General features: G+C 44.3%; 1 long non-coding RNA gene across 2 annotated transcripts in view; it reads left to right on the top strand.

The window, feature by feature from the left end:
* Positions 1–18,281, top strand: part of LOC122942441 — a 64,730-nt gene that overhangs the window by 40,043 nt on the left and 6,406 nt on the right. Inside the window, exon 3 of one of the 2 annotated variants that reach the window (XR_006390552.1) lies at positions 12,570–12,867. The exons of the other annotated variant lie outside the window; for it this stretch is intronic. This is a non-coding gene — a long non-coding RNA (uncharacterized LOC122942441). Of the gene's footprint in view, positions 1–12,569; positions 12,868–18,281 lie in introns of those variants that run through there. 2 annotated transcript variants of the gene reach the window in all.

The raw sequence follows: 18,281 nt of genomic DNA, 5'->3' as shown, positions 1-18,281 counted from the left end.
TGTCTATGTAGCTTAGAGTCGCGAGGCGGTTCACTAGACTTTGGCTTTGGTCTCAGGGCCCGGTGGATTCTCTATATTACAATCCTTGCTGCCCTCTCTGGGCCTAGTAGGGAGGTGAACCTTTCCTGTGCTGCCCTGGGCAGAGCTTCTGGAGCCACTGACTCTGGGAGGCCCCGGATCCTCAAATTGCGCCTGCGACTGCGATTCTCCTGGTCCTCCAGACGGAGGAGAGCGTCGTTGATCAGCGCTTTGTGAGCTTGTAAGGCATCCCCTATTTTTTCCCCATATGCTAAAATGGCTTCTTGAGCATTTTCTAGGGCGATGACTCTGTGGCCTAGGTGGCTTAGGTCTTCTTTAATGTCCACTAGGTCTCTTTTTAATGGAGAAAGAGCTGAATCGAGCTACTGCCACTTCTGCAACCCTCCCCATTTTGTCATAGGGCCACTACTCTCACTGCTCCTGCTGCCACCCTCCCCACTCTGTTATGAGGCCACTACTTCTTGGTGCACTGCAGAGTTATATACAGGGCGATAAATTAGATCTGATGGTAACAGTGATCTGTAATACTGAAGCATAGTAAATCTACAGCTAACAGAAGGGATTAAAAAACATGGATTAAAAGAGCATTTTTTTCACCACTTCTTTATTGGTGATGCCTCCAATTCTTTATTTGGTTCCACTAAAGAGCCATTTGGACACAGCTCCTGCTTTATTTGGTTCCACTAAGGTGCCATTTGGACACAGCTCCTGCAGGGGCGTGCACAGTTTTTTTTTTTTTTTGCTTTAGTGAAGGGTGCTGTATGCATTTTATTTTGTTTAACAAAATGCATTAGCTGTGAATCTTGGTGCATACTGTTACTGCCACTGCTGCTGCTGACACCCTTCCCACTCTGACATGGGGCCACTACTTGAATATTGGTGCACTGCACAGTTATGTACATGGCCACAAATTGTAGCAGAGTCTGTAGTTCAGCAGTCTCCTACTCTCTCCCTGCAGTCTGCCTGCACTCTCCCTACAGTGTAACTTTGAATCCTTCCCTCTACCAAGTTGGAAGAATGTGATTAGCAGATTGGCCTGGGTATACCTGATTTATTGTGACTCGGAACAAATTAATTCGGAACTAATAAAATTTCTTGTCGAACTTTTTAATTTTTCAAAACTTTGCTCATCTCAAATTTTTACATACAATGACCTTTTTGCGCAACTCTTTATTTTTTTTATTTCCTCACAGTGTGGTATTGTGGTATTGCTTTTTGTGTGGCTCATGGTGGTCTGGCCAGTGGAAAAGACTATCAAAAATGGAACAAATTCAATGAGAGAAGATGTTACATGTGAGTCACTGGATTCAACAGTGCTGTAATCACTTATTCAGTGTGTAGAACGCCTGTGTAAAACTGGTATCTACCACTGAATGGTCACTTTATGATGATGATATTGGGTTTTTGTACCATGTTTTTTTTCCAGTAATAATTAATAGGGTCAGACACATAGGGGTGTGGCCTATGACACTTACATAGATGGCACACATAGATGGTTAAACCTGATTGGTGGTTTACTCAGATTAGGGCCTCTTTCACACGAACGTGTGCGCTCCTGGCTGTATTGCGGACCGCATTTGCGGATTTGCAATACACAGACGATGTTCCGTGGGCATTCCGCATCACAGATGTGTACCGATTCACTTAAAAGGGTCCGCAAATTCGGAGATGCGGAACGGAAGCACGGAATGGAACCTTACGGAAGCACTTCGGAGTGCTTCCGTGGGGTTTCATCCCGTACTTCCTTTCTGCAAAAAGATAGGACATGTTCTATTTTTTTGCGGATCGCGGACCCATTAAAGTGAATGGGTCCGCAATACGCTGCGGCTGCCCCATGGTTGGTGTTCGTGCATTGCGGCCCGCAATTTGCGGGGCGCAAAAGTTCGTGTGCAAGAGGCCTAAGGTGGTTTACTCTGGTGGGCCCAGGCTCTGATACTATTGTGAGCCCCGAAAGTCCAGGCAAAAAAAAATCTATTTGGAGCTCACACTGGAGCCAATCACTTGCCCCTAGGGTCTATTTTATGAATCAAATCCTATTAGACTTTACCGATAATATGGGGGTTTCCTTTATTTCGCAGGATGTTGTTACTGGTAGCAGGACACTCTGCACTCCATACACAGTGTACTTCTACTAGGCAGTTGTTCATAATAGCACGATAGACTCTTCCCACAAGTGTACTCACAGCAGTCAAAGTAGTCAGCCGGACCCAGGATGGTTTGTTTAATTGGTCTCTTTACTTAGACCACAGTACATATTAACATGACGACTCTTCACAGTTCTCAATATACATAGCAGGCAGTTGCAGGGTTTCGTGAAACAGCTGGGTCACAACTAAGGCTACTTTCACACTAGCGGCAGGGCGGATCCAACAAGCTGTTCACCCTGTCGGATCCGTCCTGCCGCTATTTCGCTGTGCCGCTGGACCGCCGACTATAATGGGGACAGGGGGCGGAGCTCCGGCGCAGCACGGCAGTGCACGGCGAGAGGGCGCCGGACTAAAAGTACTGCATGTCTGACTTTTTAGTCTGGCAGCCTTATAGTCAATGGGGACAGCCTGTCGGATCCGTCCTGCCGTTAGTATGAAAGTACCCTTACTCCTGATTCTCAGATTCATGCCTAAACACCTTACAGTCTCCAGGCCAGAAGTGGTCCAGAACAACTTGTGATATCTATGGTGGTCTCCTTTCCTAGAGTGAGCGCTCACTACTGCAGCGAAACTGAGAGGGATACAATAACGATTGTTCATCCCATACAGAGGTATAAATGCAGCTTTAGGATCTGACAATTATAGGGAACAAAAGGTTTATTCCCAAACATTGCCCTGAATATCAGCCCATGCAAATAGTCCTGTAGACTGCGTTACTGGTGATCATTATCCTGGGTCCAGATAGCTTCTACTGAATCACTTTGCACAACCTCTCTCAATAGATTTTCTGGCCTGCATGTCAGTAAGCAGCACTCCTCACTCTTTCTAGTTGGGTGAATGTGCCGGGGGCTGTGTTGGTAGAGTTTTTAGTGAACAGACAAATACTGTACAACAAGCCATGTATTGAACAAAGAACTGGCCCACCACTGGAATTATTTTCAGATTGCATGACGTTTCAGATGTCACATGGCAGTTAATACATTTTAACCCGATCAATTTGTGAATAATCCGGTAAACACAATCTGATTAAGAACTGGATTTTCCTGCTTGATATTCTGTGGGTGCAACATGCAAGCAAGCATAGTCGTAACAACTGAATGCAGGTAAAGGCTGTATTAGACTGGCAGTCTGCCAGATCATCACTAATGAGCATTCGTAGGAACGCTCATTAGTGATTATCTGGCAGTGTAATACTACCGTCGATTACTTGATGAACAAGCATTAGCGTTCGCTCCTCCGCATACTGTGGAGTAGATCCCAGCATGTAATAGCAGCGGCCTCCCCCACGAATGAATAGTCAGCAAAGGAAGCAATATGGACAATCAAAATACATTAGTAAGTGCCTTGTATTAACATTAACAAGTGACAAAACCCCTTTAACTATAAATCATGTTACTGTTAACATGTCCAGTTTACTATAGTGGGGGTGCCAGAAGTCAGAACCCCGCCAGTTTCATATTGATGACCTATCCTATGTGTGCAGCGGTTTTCGTTCCGCCAATTCTCTGCATATTTGGGAACGGATGGGAACGCAATGGCTTCCAGCAATGCCGGATACAGAAACACCCAGCAGGATGTTCCCTGCCAGAACAGCCTGCTGGATCTCACAATGCTAGTGTAAAACTAGCCTTACTGCCTTGACTTAAAGGGGTTGTCTCACTTGGAACATTAATATACTGGTATATGTTAAGTAGAACACTATAATAAAGAACCCACTAATATACTCCTTTATACAGTATTGCCTCCTCTCCTGCAAATGCAAAGTGGCATTTTGTATTCCTTTATAAAGTGCTCGTTTTCACGTGGTGACCGCTTCTGCTTAATTGGTAGTAAAGCGCCAGCCTCAGTGATGGCCGGGATCACAGGAGTGAGCGTGCGTAGCCACTCGTGTGCAGAAGCTCCCTCATATACTATGAGCTGCTCCCGGCAGTGGCAGTAAGGCCTCTTTCACACAAGCGTGACGGATTAGGTCCGGATGTGTTCAGGGTGCTTTCAGTGAAACTCGCACCATTTTGAAAGCAAGTTCAGTCAGTTTGGTCTGCGATTGCGTTCAGTTCTTCATTTTTTTTACGCGCGTGATAAAAAACTCAAGGTTTACAAACAACATCTCCTAGCAACCATCAGTGAAAAACGCATCACCCCCGCACTTGCTTCCCGATGCAATGTGTTTTTCACTCAAGCCCCATTCACTTCTATGGGGCCAGGGCTGCGTGAAAAACACAGAACAAAGAACATGCTTCGTTTTTCATGCAATGCAGAACTGATGCGTGAAAAAAACGCTCATGTACACAGACTCATTGAAATGAATGGGTCAGGATTCAGTGTGAGTGCTATGTGTTCACGTCACACACCCGCACGGAAAACTCGCTCGTGTGAAAGGGGCCTAACCTGGGAGCAATTCAAAAGAATAAAAGGCTGCAGGCATGTGAAGAAACCTGCGGTGAGGCTGGTATTGTTCTGCTGAGCACACGGAGGCTGCTATTAAATCATTAGCAGCCTCGGGAGTGCTCACACACACAGACAAGGGGCAGGGTTACTACATCCCAGTGCCGCTTGCCTGAGCTGCCAGTCACACTCGCAGGCAGCCCCCCCCCCCCGCCCCACGAGTGCTGAAAGTCCTGCACTGAAGGACAGAAGTGACGAGGTGAGACAACCCCTTAAAGCTGCCCACACACATTCAATAGCCGTCGGCCAACAGCTGTTTTTCCTGACTCCCTCCCTTATGGCTTCTCCATACACATACAGGTTCCGCACTATATACATTTTGATGGTCCGCTCAATCCACTGACTCACTATATTATAATGGCAAATGCAGGCACCTGGTGTGATAAAATGCTGTGTCCATGCTGTTAACTTTCGGCCAGAGAGTATGGTCATTGAAGAACTAAAGGTTGTGCACACAAAAGATTTAGGCCTCTTTCACACGGGCATACCGGATTTGCTCCCCCCGAGTAGGCACGCAATTGCCCCTGAACGCATCCGGAGCCAATCCATCACACTTGTGTGAAAGAGGCATAACTAGTTGGTAATGTAACGAGGGGCCAGCGACACGCGCTTCCTTCGCAGCACCGCTGGCACCCTGCGCAACGAGAAGGACAGGGAAGTAGCCTGCGTCCTCGTCTCCATGACAGCAGTCGAGCTGCAGGAGAGCCGAGCGCCGATCATGATGATCGGTGCTCGGCTGAGTTGGGCTGCTGTGAGTCACGTGACGCAGGCCACTTCATGTGACTCACCAGCTAGAACTATTTTAAACAGGCGGCCTGCGAATACGTTTTTTTTCTTTTACCAAGTTCTCTGTTTGGTTTGCATTGTACCTTGACCTCATCTCTGTTTCCTTGACCCCTCTGCTGTTTCTTCTGTATTTGGACCTCGGCTTATGTTTGTTGTGATTTGGGTATTCCTCTGTACTGACGTGACCTCCTGGTACTGACCTTGGCTTGTTTTGACCTTGCTTACTCTTTTATATGTATCTTTCGTCCTGTATTTTGACCGCTGCTTATATTTGCATTGTTTGTGTATTTACCCCTCCGTATCTGCCACTTTGTTTATTATTTTCTCCAGTTTCATTGTTCCCTTTAAGGCCCAGCACGTACTCAGTTTAGGGAACATTGTCTAGTTGTACACTGTCGCCTAGGGCGGACCGTGCAAGTAAGCAGGGACAGAGGTGTGGGGTGAGTTTAGGGCTGTGCACGTTCTCCCCTTCCGTGACAGGTAATTTTTTTAAGGAGATATGTATTATAAATACCAAAATGTTAAATTACGTGAGTAAATTTGTTGATATTGTTTATAACTAAATTTTAATATTTGTGTGTAAATGATTTCAAAATCATGTATATCTAGTTACGTGTATGTAGGTTATATAAATTTATAATAAACGTTTAAAATTATTAATGTTTTCTATGTGTTTGAATTCATATATTTATGTAGCACAATGTATATAATAAAGAGAGGAAACAAGGAAATGCGCGAAAACCAAACTCTGTTTATTTTATTTATTTATTTTCAAAAAAGAATATGAACAATAATGTGAAAATAAAAATCACAATTTAAAAAAACGCCTAATGTGACCCAGTTGGAGCCTGAAACTGGGGCCCAGGGTGGGAGGGTAGTGAAGAGGGGCCAGAGTGGTGAGATGGAGCAAGTTGTGATGAGGAGGGACCAAGCTGCACAGATGACTGGTTGCCATAGTAAGGTTGGGCATATGGGCGACTATGTTGCTCATAAAATTCCCTTGTGGGAGGCAACTGTGGGGGCCCCTGTGGCATCTGGGGAATTGGCGCTTGCTGGGGGCCAGAAATGTGCCCATGGCTGCGGCAATTTTCCAGAGCTTGGAAAATTTTGGAAGGCTCAATAGGCGGAGTGGCTGCCTCCAGAACGATCCCGAGAGATGATTTGGTTCTCAGTAATGGTTCTGGAGGCAGATTCCTTAAAAAATGATCCAGACTCAGATCACAATGATCTTCCTGCCAGGCTCGAGACAAATAATCCAATACTTGGGTATATATCGCAGCCTCGGCAGGAGGCATTGGTCTGCGGCGGCGTGCTGGTAATGGCAAAGTGGAGGGGGGCCACAGTGGAGGATGAGAGGCGGTGGAGGTGCTGGGCCCTTCAGCACTGTCTTGAGGAACTTCAGAGGCAGGAGGCTCCTCATCGCACATACTTGAGTGCTGAGGGACACTCTCTTCAGTTTCCTCCTCAAGGTTGTCCTCCGTTCTACAAAATAAAAACAAACATAAACATGTACATTAATATATGAACACACCAATACGTTATAAAAAATATTTTATTATATTACTATCATCAGCAAAGAACATTTTTTACTAGTTTAAATATGATCGAACACCACTCCTGACATGTGTTCTTTATTTACTTCATGTATTCCCCATGTAATAAGATTTTAGGAACATCTATATATCTATACACACTGCATATATTATACCTCGTACCTCACATATCAGTACACTGCTGTATATACTATACAGACGTGGACAAAATTGTTGGTACCCTTTGGTCAATGAAAGAAAAAGTCACAATGGTCACAGAAATAACTTTAATCTGACAAAAGTAATAATAAATTAAAATTCTATAAATGTTAACCAATGAAAGTCAGACATTGTTTTTCAACCATGCTTCAACAGAATTATGTAAAAAAATAAACTCATGAAACAGGCATGGACAAAAATGATGGTACCCCTAACTTAATATTTTGTTGCGCAACCTTTTGAGGCAATCACTGCAATCAAACGCTTCCTGTAACTGTCAATGAGACATCTGCACCTCTCAGCAGGTATTTTGGCCCACTCCTCATGAGCAAACTGCTCCAGTTGTGTCCGGTTTGAAGGGTGCCTTTTCCAGACTGCATGTTTCAGCTCCTTCCAAAGATGCTCAATAGGATTGAGGTCAGGGCTCATAGAAGGCCACTTTAGAATAGTCCAATTTTTTCCTCTTAGCCATTCTTGGGTGTTTTTAGCGGTGTGTTTTGGGTCATTGTCCTGTTGCAAGACCCATGACCTGCGACTGAGACCAAGCTTTCTGACACTGGCTAGTACATTTCTCTCTAGAATTCCTTGATAGTCTTGAGATTTCATTGTACCCTGCACAGATTCAAGACACCCTGTGCCAGACGCAGCAAAGCAGCCCCAGAACATAACAGAGCCTCCTCCATGTTTCACAGTAGGGACAGTGTTCTTTTCTTGATATGCTTCATTTTTTCGTCTGTGAACATACAGCTGATGTGCCTTGGCAAAAACTTCGATTTTTGTCTCATCTGTCCACAGGACATTCTCCCAGAAGCTTTGTGGCTTGTCAACATGTAGTTTGGCATATTCCAGTCTTGCTTTTTTATGATTCGTTTTCAACAATGGTGTCCTCCTTGGTCGTCTCCCATGTAGTCCACTTTGGCTCAAACAACGACGGATGGTGCGATCTGACACTGATGTTCCTTGAGCATGAAGTTCACCTTGAATCTCTTTAGAAGTCTTTCTAGGCTCTTTTGTTACCATTCGGATTATCCGTCTCTTAGATTTGTCATCAATTTTCCTCCTGCGGCCACGTCCAGGGAGGTTGGCTACAGTCCCATGGATCTTAAACTTATGAATAATATGTGCAACTGTACTCACAGGAACATCTAGTTGCTTGGAGATGGTCTTATAGCCTTTACCTTTAACATGCTTGTCTATAATTTTCTTTCTGATCTCTTGAGACAGCTCTTTCCTTTGCTTCCTCTGGTCCATGTCGAGTGTGGTACACACCATATCACCAAACAACACAGTGATTACCTGGAGCCATATATATAGGCCCAATGGCTGATTACAAGGTTGTAGACACCTGTGATGCTAATTAGTGGACACACCTTGAATTAACATGTCCCTTTGGTCACATTATGTTCTGTGTTTTCTAGGGGTACCATCATTTTTGTCCATGCCTGTTTCATGAGTTTATTTTTTTACATAATTCTGTTGAAGCATGGTTGAAAAACAATGTCTGACTTTCATTGGTTAACATTTATAGAATTTTAATTTATTATTACTTTTGTCAGATTAAAGTTATTTCTGTGACCATTGTGACTTTTTCTTTCATTGACCAAAGGGTACCAACAATTTTGTCCACGTCTGTATATCTGGACATATTGCATCTATAATACTGTGTAATATATGTAGTGTGTGTGTGTGTGTATATATATATATATATATATATACACACACACACACAGCGCAGTGTATTGATGTGAGACATACAAGGTATAGAGTAAATTTCCGCTTATGAAATTCGTTCACACTTCGTTTGGTGGTAAAAGGTGAATTGCGTTATGGATTCCGTTACCACGGACCATAACCCAATTCTATAACCGAATGCCTTTAGAGGCATTCCGTTATCCATTCCGTCATAATAGAAGTCCATGGGCTGCATAACGGATCCGTCCTGTTTCCGTTATGCAGAGAGGTTTCCTCTACATAACGGAAACGGGACGGATGCGTTTTGCAGTCCATAGACTTCTATTATGACAGAATAAATAACGGAATGCCTCTAAAGGCATTTCGTTATGCATTCCGTCATAGAATTGCGTTATGGTCCGTGTTAAATGAATCCATAACGCGATTAACCTTTTACCACCAAACGAAGTGTGAACGAATTTCATAAGCGGAAATTCGCTCATCTCTAATACAATGTATAATATTGTAGATGCAGCGTTTACAGAAATATGTGGTCAGTTATACATTATGGTCACTGTGTGTCAGGTACATGAGGTAGTTGTCACTGTAACTGTGTGAAGTATAATACATGAGTGAGCAATCAGTAAAAACAGGGCATGGGGGGGGGGGGGGGGTAGATGATGATAAGTGGAGGACCTCCTCTTACCACTCCATTCCAGTCTGTATGGATCAATGCAGAGCTGATTGTGAACTTCTAATACTTGCTGTTAGGGGTTGAAAGACCTGTGGTGATGTCATCATAGATCCTGGCAGATGTACCTTTCAAACCTAGGAACTACACCATTTTTAGTGCAGTTCCTTTGCTAGATCCTGCAGGACCTGTGATGTTGAAGATGATGTCATCACAGGTCCTGGCAGATGCACTGTTCTAACCTGGGAACTACACTTTACATTGTGCAGTTCCCTTACAGGACTTGTGATGACATCATCAAAGGTCCTTTAGCTTTAGAAAGATACACAAGAGCAATTAGGGGCGGGGCCTCTCCTTCACTGCATGCTCCTCTTCCTCACGGGCCCCATAGCAGCTGCGTGGTCTGCCTATATGGTAGGTACAAAAAACAAAATGGCTGCACACCGTTATATATACAAAAATAGAACTAAGAAATGGGGGTCATTCTAGATAAAAGTGGTGCAATACCGACTTCAAATGAATAATGGAAGCTCTTAGCGCACATACGTGTCGGGCTCTTCTACCAGGCGTCAAGGTGGCTTTATTTCTATGGGGCCTGCTTGAGTGAAAAACGCAAAATATAGAACATGCTGTAATTTTCACACAAAGCAGAAGTGATGCGTGAAAAACAATGCTCGTGTACACAGCCCTATTGAAATGAATGGGTCAGGATTCAGTGTGGGTGCAATGCGATCACGTCACGCATTGCACCCACACAGGTAACTTGCTCGTGTGAAAGGAGCCTTACAGAGTAGATCTTTTTGGCCCTGAGTGGTACTGCAACTTAAACAAGGCGGTCTTTTCATGGCATATCAAATATAGGCCTCTTGCACTCAAACTTTTTTTTTTCCGTTTCCGTTCCGTTTATTTGCGCTCCATATACAGAACCATTCATTTATTGAAGGTACTCTGTATGCCTTCTGTTTCCGTTCCGTTCAAAGATAGAAGATGTCCTATTATTGTCCGCATAACGGACAAGGATAGTGTCATGAACTAGGGAGTGGGGAAGAGGAAGTGCACCCACGCCTCTGTCCCTGCCTACTTACACTAACCGTCCTAAGCGACGGAGCGTAACTGGGCGACGGTCTCTAACCTCTAAATGCAGAGCGGACAGAGACAGAATATAGCCAGGCAAAGGCAGTAGGAGGGAACCCTGCAGATGGATCCGAAGTCACGTAAAGTGTCAGGAGCAATACTGAAATGCCAGAGATAGACACTAACGTAGGCGAACAGGGGTAACAAGGATGGTAACCAACACGCCTAGGGTCAAACCAGGAAGTCACGTAAGTACACAAGGAATAGCAAGGACGGGTCAGAGTACAAGCCGAGAGTCAAACCTGGAGGTAACTTCAGTACACAAGGAATAGCAAGGACGGGTCAGAGTACAAGCCGAAGGTCAAACCTGGAGGTGACTCAGTACACAAGGGCAGACGAGGTCAGGTGAGGAACAAAAGCCAAGGTTCAAAATCCAGAGTATCGGAAGCACTAAGTAGTAGCAGTTAGGCACAGGCCCAAAATCGCAGGCAACCTGTGGCCAGCAGGCTGCCTGAATAAATAGTGAAAGGCTAAGGTCATGTGACGTGGCCAGTGTCACATGACCCACTCAGACACAGAAGCCGAGCTCGGTGCTCAGCCTGATACTGTTGCCAGGGGAACAGAGAACGCCGACCACACAGACCGCAGGAGCGCGGTCGGATCCGATCCACCCCCTGTTACCTGGGAGACGGGGACGCCGCGTGCGTAGTCGCTCAGGGAGAGAGGCAGGATGCCAGCGGCGCAGCGCAGGAAGATCGCGTCGCCGGCGCCCTGTGACAGATAGGACTGTTCTATCAGGGGCCAGCTTTTCCATTCGGCAAAAAACTGAATGCACACGGACGTATTTTTTGCGGATCCATTTTTTGCGGACCGCAAAATACTGAAGAAGCCATACGGTCGTGTGCCTCTTGCACACGACCGTATGGCTTTTTCAGTATTTTGCGGTACGCAAAAAACGGAGCTGCAAAAAATACAGATGACGTCCGTGTGCATTGCGTTTTTTTGTCGAACGGATCAGCTGGCCCCTGATAGAACAGTACTATCCTTGTCCTTTATGCAGACAATAATAAGACATGTTCTATCTTTGAACGGAAATTTGCGGATCCATTGAAATGAATGGTTCCGTATACGGTCCGTATACGGAGCGCAAAAAAATGGAATGTAAACTTAAAAAAAAGTGTGCAAGAGGCCTTAGAGGCAACAGAATAATTTGGCGCGCTCTTTTTAAGTGTAAACACACAAATATGACACTATCTATTTAAGAGGTAACAACTTGTTCTCCCTCTGGCTTGCGTTGCACCCAATGGGTTTTATCACCAAGCTTTCCTTTCCACATAACGCAGTACTACACAAACTGCACGGTCTAGGCACTCCCAGGGTGCGGTATCTCTGACTCATAGCAGCCAACTCTGCCGAATTTGATGGGGATTTTCAGGGTGGAGTTTGGGTGTTCCTGAAGACAGGGTTTTGGATGCCCTGATTTTACCAACCTAAACGTTGGTAAGTATGGTGACTTCGCAACCTATGTGCATAGGATTCTTATTAGCTGTATCTTTTCTTTGCTACACTCAGTATAGCATTCAGTCTCTCACACAGCATTTACTTACAGGCTGCAGGATGGTCTCTGTAAGCATCTGACTGGCCCACCAGAGTACCAGAGCATCCTCCTGTGGGCCCACCAGAGTACCAGAGCATCTTCCTGTGGGCCCACCAGAGTACCAGAGCATCCTCCTGTGGGCCCAGGTTGTGATACTCTAGTGGCTCTCAAAGGTCCAGAAGGAAAAAAAAATCTTTGAATCAAAACCTCTTAGACGTTATTGCTTATTTGGAGATTGGGCCCTGAGAATGATAGGGGCATGGCCTGAATGGGCTTTGCCCCTCATGGTGCCATTGAAACATGGATTTTGGTTTTGTGGTGTTTTCTACCCCCCTTACCCTTTTATATCTTATTTTATTTCTCCTCAGATGTCAAGTGAACCGGTTTATGCTGGACAGCTTCGGGATTGGACAATTAGATGGCTGGTCAGCGTTGCTATTGGTTAAATCAGTTGCTGTCCAGTTGCTAGGCCTGTTTCTATTTTTATCTAGTTTACTGATTGGTTTTTGGTGGTTTGTGGCGGGAATTTCACCTATTTATTGAGGTACCTTACCTGTGGACAGGGGCGTAGCTATAGGGGGTGCAGAGGTAGCAGTCGCTACCGGGCCCAGCAGCCTGAGGGGGCCCAAAGACCCTTCTGCTGAATAAGAATTAACAAAGCACTGAGGGAAGGGGGGCACAAGCCTAACTCTTGCACCAGGGCCTATGAGCCTTTAGCTACACCCCTGCCTGTGGATTTCAGTCGCCGTGTCAAGATTAAGAAGAAGCTTGTCCCGCCCACCCTCCCTGCAATATTTGTCGCGGTCTTTGTTGTATTTGGGGGGGGGGGGGTTAGTCGCTCAGAATTCTGGGTGGACTTACATTTATTCAGAATGGTATTTATATTGGTATTTTAAAGTTGGTTGATTTATGTAACCCCCAAGATTTTAATAAAGACCGCGGCCTTTTCATCAACAAGAGGTTTGTGTCAATTATTTATTAATTAGTTAATTATTGTTGAATATGGCACCATCATTTCTTCTGGTAGACCCAAGGAACCGTAGTCTGACCCTGGTCTCTGTTACAGATTTGCCTCTTATACAGGATGCATGAAATAAGCTGCCTCTTTCTACCCCTCAGCTTTGGCTATTATTGCCCTAACTGATGCTTGCGGCATCTTTCCAGTATCAGTACCTCCTCTTCTCAAGCTAATTCTCACAGGAATAAATATTGGATGTATCTCCAGGAGCAGCTACCACCTCTCTGATCAGTTTCCTCACTGACTGACCAGCCTGCAGAGCACTGCTATTTATGCTCTATGTCATGTGTTTGTGTGTTCTCCATTAGCTTTTAACAGCAAAAAAAGTATGCATTATGCTAATTAGCTCAGTATTATGCAACTGTGATAATGTCAGTGGCCAGTAGAGGTCAGTATAACACTAGTGTGGTTCCCAACACACACATTTATAATGCATGTACTATATATAGAGCGTCAGAGTGTCCATGACTGCCCATGACATCATCACTATACATTTCCACCATTGTCTCAATAATTACAGGGTGTCTCACCCAAAGCAGTGCACATGCATTTACCATTCCCTTACAGGCATCAGTAGAGGCACCGTACATGGTAAATCACATGTCCCCATTAGAGATCAGCAAATTTTTCAAAAGTTCAATTCGGCTGACTCGCCGAAGTTTACAAAAAATTCGCTTTGTGATGAATTACTTAGTCACAAAGCGCATTTTTTTGTAAATAGTGGGTGCAATGACAGGGAGCTGCAATAGTGCCGCCCCCCATCATTGTCCCCCTCAGATGCCACATTCATACATGATCGCAGCATCTGAGTGTAAAAACAGTATAAAATTAACATTAAAAAATTTAAATCACATTTACAGCCTCCATTTGCTCACGACGGGCCAGACACCGTCTTGCTTAAAGATCTAGCGCGAAATGTCGCACGGCGCGAGATTACATCATCACGCTGGCCGACGTGGTGATGTTATACGGGATTTCAGCTGAGATTTTCAATCAAGCAAATGGAGGAGGTAAGTATGAATTTTTTATTTTTCACTATTTCAGGTTAAATCGATTTGCTTACACGAAGCACAAGGAAATTCGGCTTTGAAGCGAATCGAATTTTTCCTGAAATTCGGATGAAATTCCATGGCATGGCATATATCATTATAGTTGCAAGTGTACCTCCAGTTATAAATAAGTATTCAGAAATTAATAGTGTAGGTGAATATAAGAAACATTGTAAGGTATTTTATTACAAAACCATGCTTCCTCCTGGGCTTCTGAGGGTGCTTTCCTCCTCTTTCCCATCACAGACCCTCTTATCTCTATATGCCCCCTATCCCTGTCTTCGACCCCACACACAAAAGTCTATGGAGAGACAGGGAGTGGGGGAGGAGGCTGCTGCCGGCCAGTAAGTGATTTATTACCTCACTCTGACCAGTGGTAGCCATGTCTTACTAGATATAGTACAAAAGTGCTAAGCGGGGCAAGGCTAAAAAACTATAGTTTCATGCAGCAGCCTATTCCTCTCTCCTCCTCTCTACATAGACATCAGTGTTAAAAGCATAAAAGAGCAAAGCAGTCTGATAAAAGCAGTTATCTAGCGGTAAATGCATTTCGGTCGTTCATTGGGTAATCCGATCATTTGTACATACACAAAAATTGTCGTTTGCTGGCAGCAGATTGTGATGTGTATACACGATCTGCTGCCAGCAAACAATGAGTCAGTGTGAGGAAGAGCGATGGCATTAGCTCCATACTCTGGAGAAGGTCTCCTCCACCAGCAAGCAGCAGATTGTCGGGAAGGAACGCTTCCTTCCGGATAATCTGCTGTTTTGTCGTCCCATGTAAAGGGACCTTTAGTTTGTTGTTGCTACATCACCACCATTAATCTGAGACTTCTCTGGGGGTTCACTGCCAGAGTCTACCCCTAGGGTCAAGAAGCATAATCCATTAGACTCTACGGCTGTTTTTTTTTTAGTTTTCTTGGAGGATTCACTGCTGGGTTCATAGTAGGGCAGATACTGCCTTAGTTTGTCTTCAGTTAGAACTGGAATTATATTACAAAATTTAATTTCTGCGGGTGGGATATATATTTTCCTTCCTTTTCGGAACTTAGTTTGCTATATCCAGTATTTACCCGTAATGAATGCTTGTGTATTCAGAATGTTGCTTCTTATTCTACTGCTTTCCTGTAATTCTGCTAGTCAGCACAAAAGCTGGTAATCCCAAATTGTAAAAAAAATAAAACTTATTAAAGGAGTTGTCCTGGTTCAGAGCTGAACCCAGACATACTCACATTTTCACCCCTCCGGTCCCCTCTAATATGAGCACCAGAGCATTTCATGCTCCGATGCTCTCCTTTGCCCAGTGCTTAATTGCGCATGGGGAAAAGGCTTTTTTTAGGATATCCAGTGACGTACCGGGCTCTTAATAGGGACTGTTAGGCAAAGGCTTCCGCCCAGTAGTGAGCATGGTGCCGTCACTGACCCTAATGGGCAGGCTTTATCGCTGCCCTAGTCTGTAAAACGGCTAAGGCAGCGCTAAAGCCCGCCCATCAGAGTCGGTGACGTCACAGAATACACTGCTGGGCAGAAGCCTCCACCTAGCAATGTAAAAACATAAACAAAAAAGCCCTTCCCCTGCACAATCCAGCTCAGGGCAAGGGAGAGATCGGAACATGAAATGCTGCGATGCTCATGTCAGATGGCCTGCCTGGATGAAAAAGGGAGATATGTCCAGGTTCAGCTCTAAACCCGGACAACCCCTTTAAAGGGGCTTTCCCACAAATTGAAAAGTTGTTTACTCGCTTATCTGCAGGACCTGCTCACTTTTCTAAAGTAGGGGTGTGTTCAGGAGCTGATTAAGCCCCTGAATCCCCCCAAAAGCGCACTGCAATTTGCTTGTGTTAACCCCTTCCTCCCCTGCATGGAAAATAGTTCTTCAAATATAGCCCAAGATATGTAGCTATGTAGGGCCCCACCATCTAGAGAGAGAGATAGCTAGATATTTCTATGAATTTAGATGCATGAATAAAAGGTGTCTGAGATCACTACACCAGCACTGAAGGGATGGGAAGCGAGCAGGGAAACTACTGAGCATGTTAGTCCACCTCTGCATGCGGGGAAGGTGGCCCATAAGGATGAACAGCATGGGGTGCTACCAGAGAGGAAAAGGTAATGTACATTTAAAAAAAAAACAACAGAACAATGTTTAAATTGTGAATATATATATACATATATATATATATATATATATATATATATACAGTATATATATATATATATATATATATATATATATATATATATTGCAATACTTCATTTAAAATGCTGTATTTGTTGCATAGTAATTCTTTACATTGGATCACCCCTTTAATTAAACTCATTAAAGGAAGGCAATTGTTATACTGAATCCTTGAATGGTTGCACCCTCTATGGGTGGAGAAAGGCAGTGCAGAAGTTTGTGACAGAAACATGAACTATGAGTATGTGTTATTGCTCATGCACACAGTAGTAATATGAATTTGTACATATAAAATCCATGAGACAAAGATGTGGTATGTTACATATATGCTGTATTATGGACCTATTATAGGTGATGTAGGGATAGGGCATATATATAGTATAAGGACATATTGCGGCACAAAGAGTATCCATAGTTCTATAATACATGTCATAGAGACTCTGTGTAAGGCCCCATGCACACGACCGTATTTTTGGCTCATGTCCACTCTGCATTTTTTTATGATCGCACACGGACCCTTTAATTTCTATTGGTTTGGGGGGGGGAAATGGACAGCACATGTATGTCATTCGCAAATTATAGAACCTATACTATTCTTATCCATCTTGCGGACAAGCATAGGCTTTTTTTCAGTGGTTCCTGTGAAAATTGTAGGATGCACACGGACCGCATCCATATTTTGCAGATCTGGGATTTGAGGACTGCAAAACAGATATAGTTGTGTGCAGGAAGCCTAAAACAGTACAGGTGTTCCCAAGTTCATAAAGTCATAGATTGATAAATGTTTTATTCAGGGGATTATAACTTACTACACAGCATTGACAGCAGGCTAGGACTGGCCCACAGGGGTACAGGTGAATCCCCCGATGGGCCCCTGAGCAAGGTGGGCTCCTAGTCCCCCACCCCCTGCACAAGTGGCACATAGCACAGTAGGCTTACTGCACTACATACATATAGTCAATGTACAGCACCTCAGCCAGCCTATGTTCATATAAAAAAAAACTGATAGGTTAGATAGCTGAGATGAATTCTAGGTATAGAGGAAAGCTAGCCAGTGTCCTTTTCCCCCCAGGACCTACCTTTTAAAAGTTGCTGCAGGGTCCCCTTTTTAAATCATCTGGTAGCATCTTGCTGCTGTGTGAACAGTTAATATTTGAATGTATCCGTACGGTGGGCCCTAGGCACCCCAGTCCAACACTGATTGACAGCATTGTTCTAAGCAATAAATTGCAAATTGCACCCCTTATTCAATGCTCCTCTAGATGCAGGGGAGAACTTATAGCAGGTGCACAGATAGAAGATGCACTCATGTTGTACTACCTAAGTGTTCCCAAAGATCCCTTTGCCAACAATCAAATTATGCCTGTTCCTAAATGCTGCCTTCTCAATCTACTTTTTATCCCAGTGCTGTGTACCATACTGGTAACAGACAGAGATTTATGTATACACATGTTGGAGCTATATACGATAAATAATAAAAAATGAGGATACACGGACACCGTTCCGTGTGCATTCCGCATTACATTCACTTCAATGGGTCCGCAAATCCAGAGATGCGGAACAGTGCGGAACGGAAGCACGGAACGGAACACTACGGAAGCACTACAGAGTGCTTCCTAGGTTCCGTTCCGTGCCTCCACACCACAAAAAGATAGAACTTGCTCTATCTTTTTGCGGAACGGACGGATCACGGACCCATGCAATTTGCGGTCCACAGCATGGACATGGGCTTCACACGGTCGTGTGAACAAGCCCAAATGCATATTGTGACCACAGACATCAAACATATCATTTAAACCCTAGACTATATATATAGTCTGACATTGGGCTAGAC

Source organism: Bufo gargarizans, chromosome 6 (assembly GCF_014858855.1).
Source record: "Bufo gargarizans isolate SCDJY-AF-19 chromosome 6, ASM1485885v1, whole genome shotgun sequence".
NCBI lineage: Eukaryota > Metazoa > Chordata > Amphibia > Anura > Bufonidae > Bufo > Bufo gargarizans.
The sequence above is the reverse complement of the archived record's forward strand: the minus strand, read 5'-3'. Positions and strand labels throughout refer to the sequence as shown.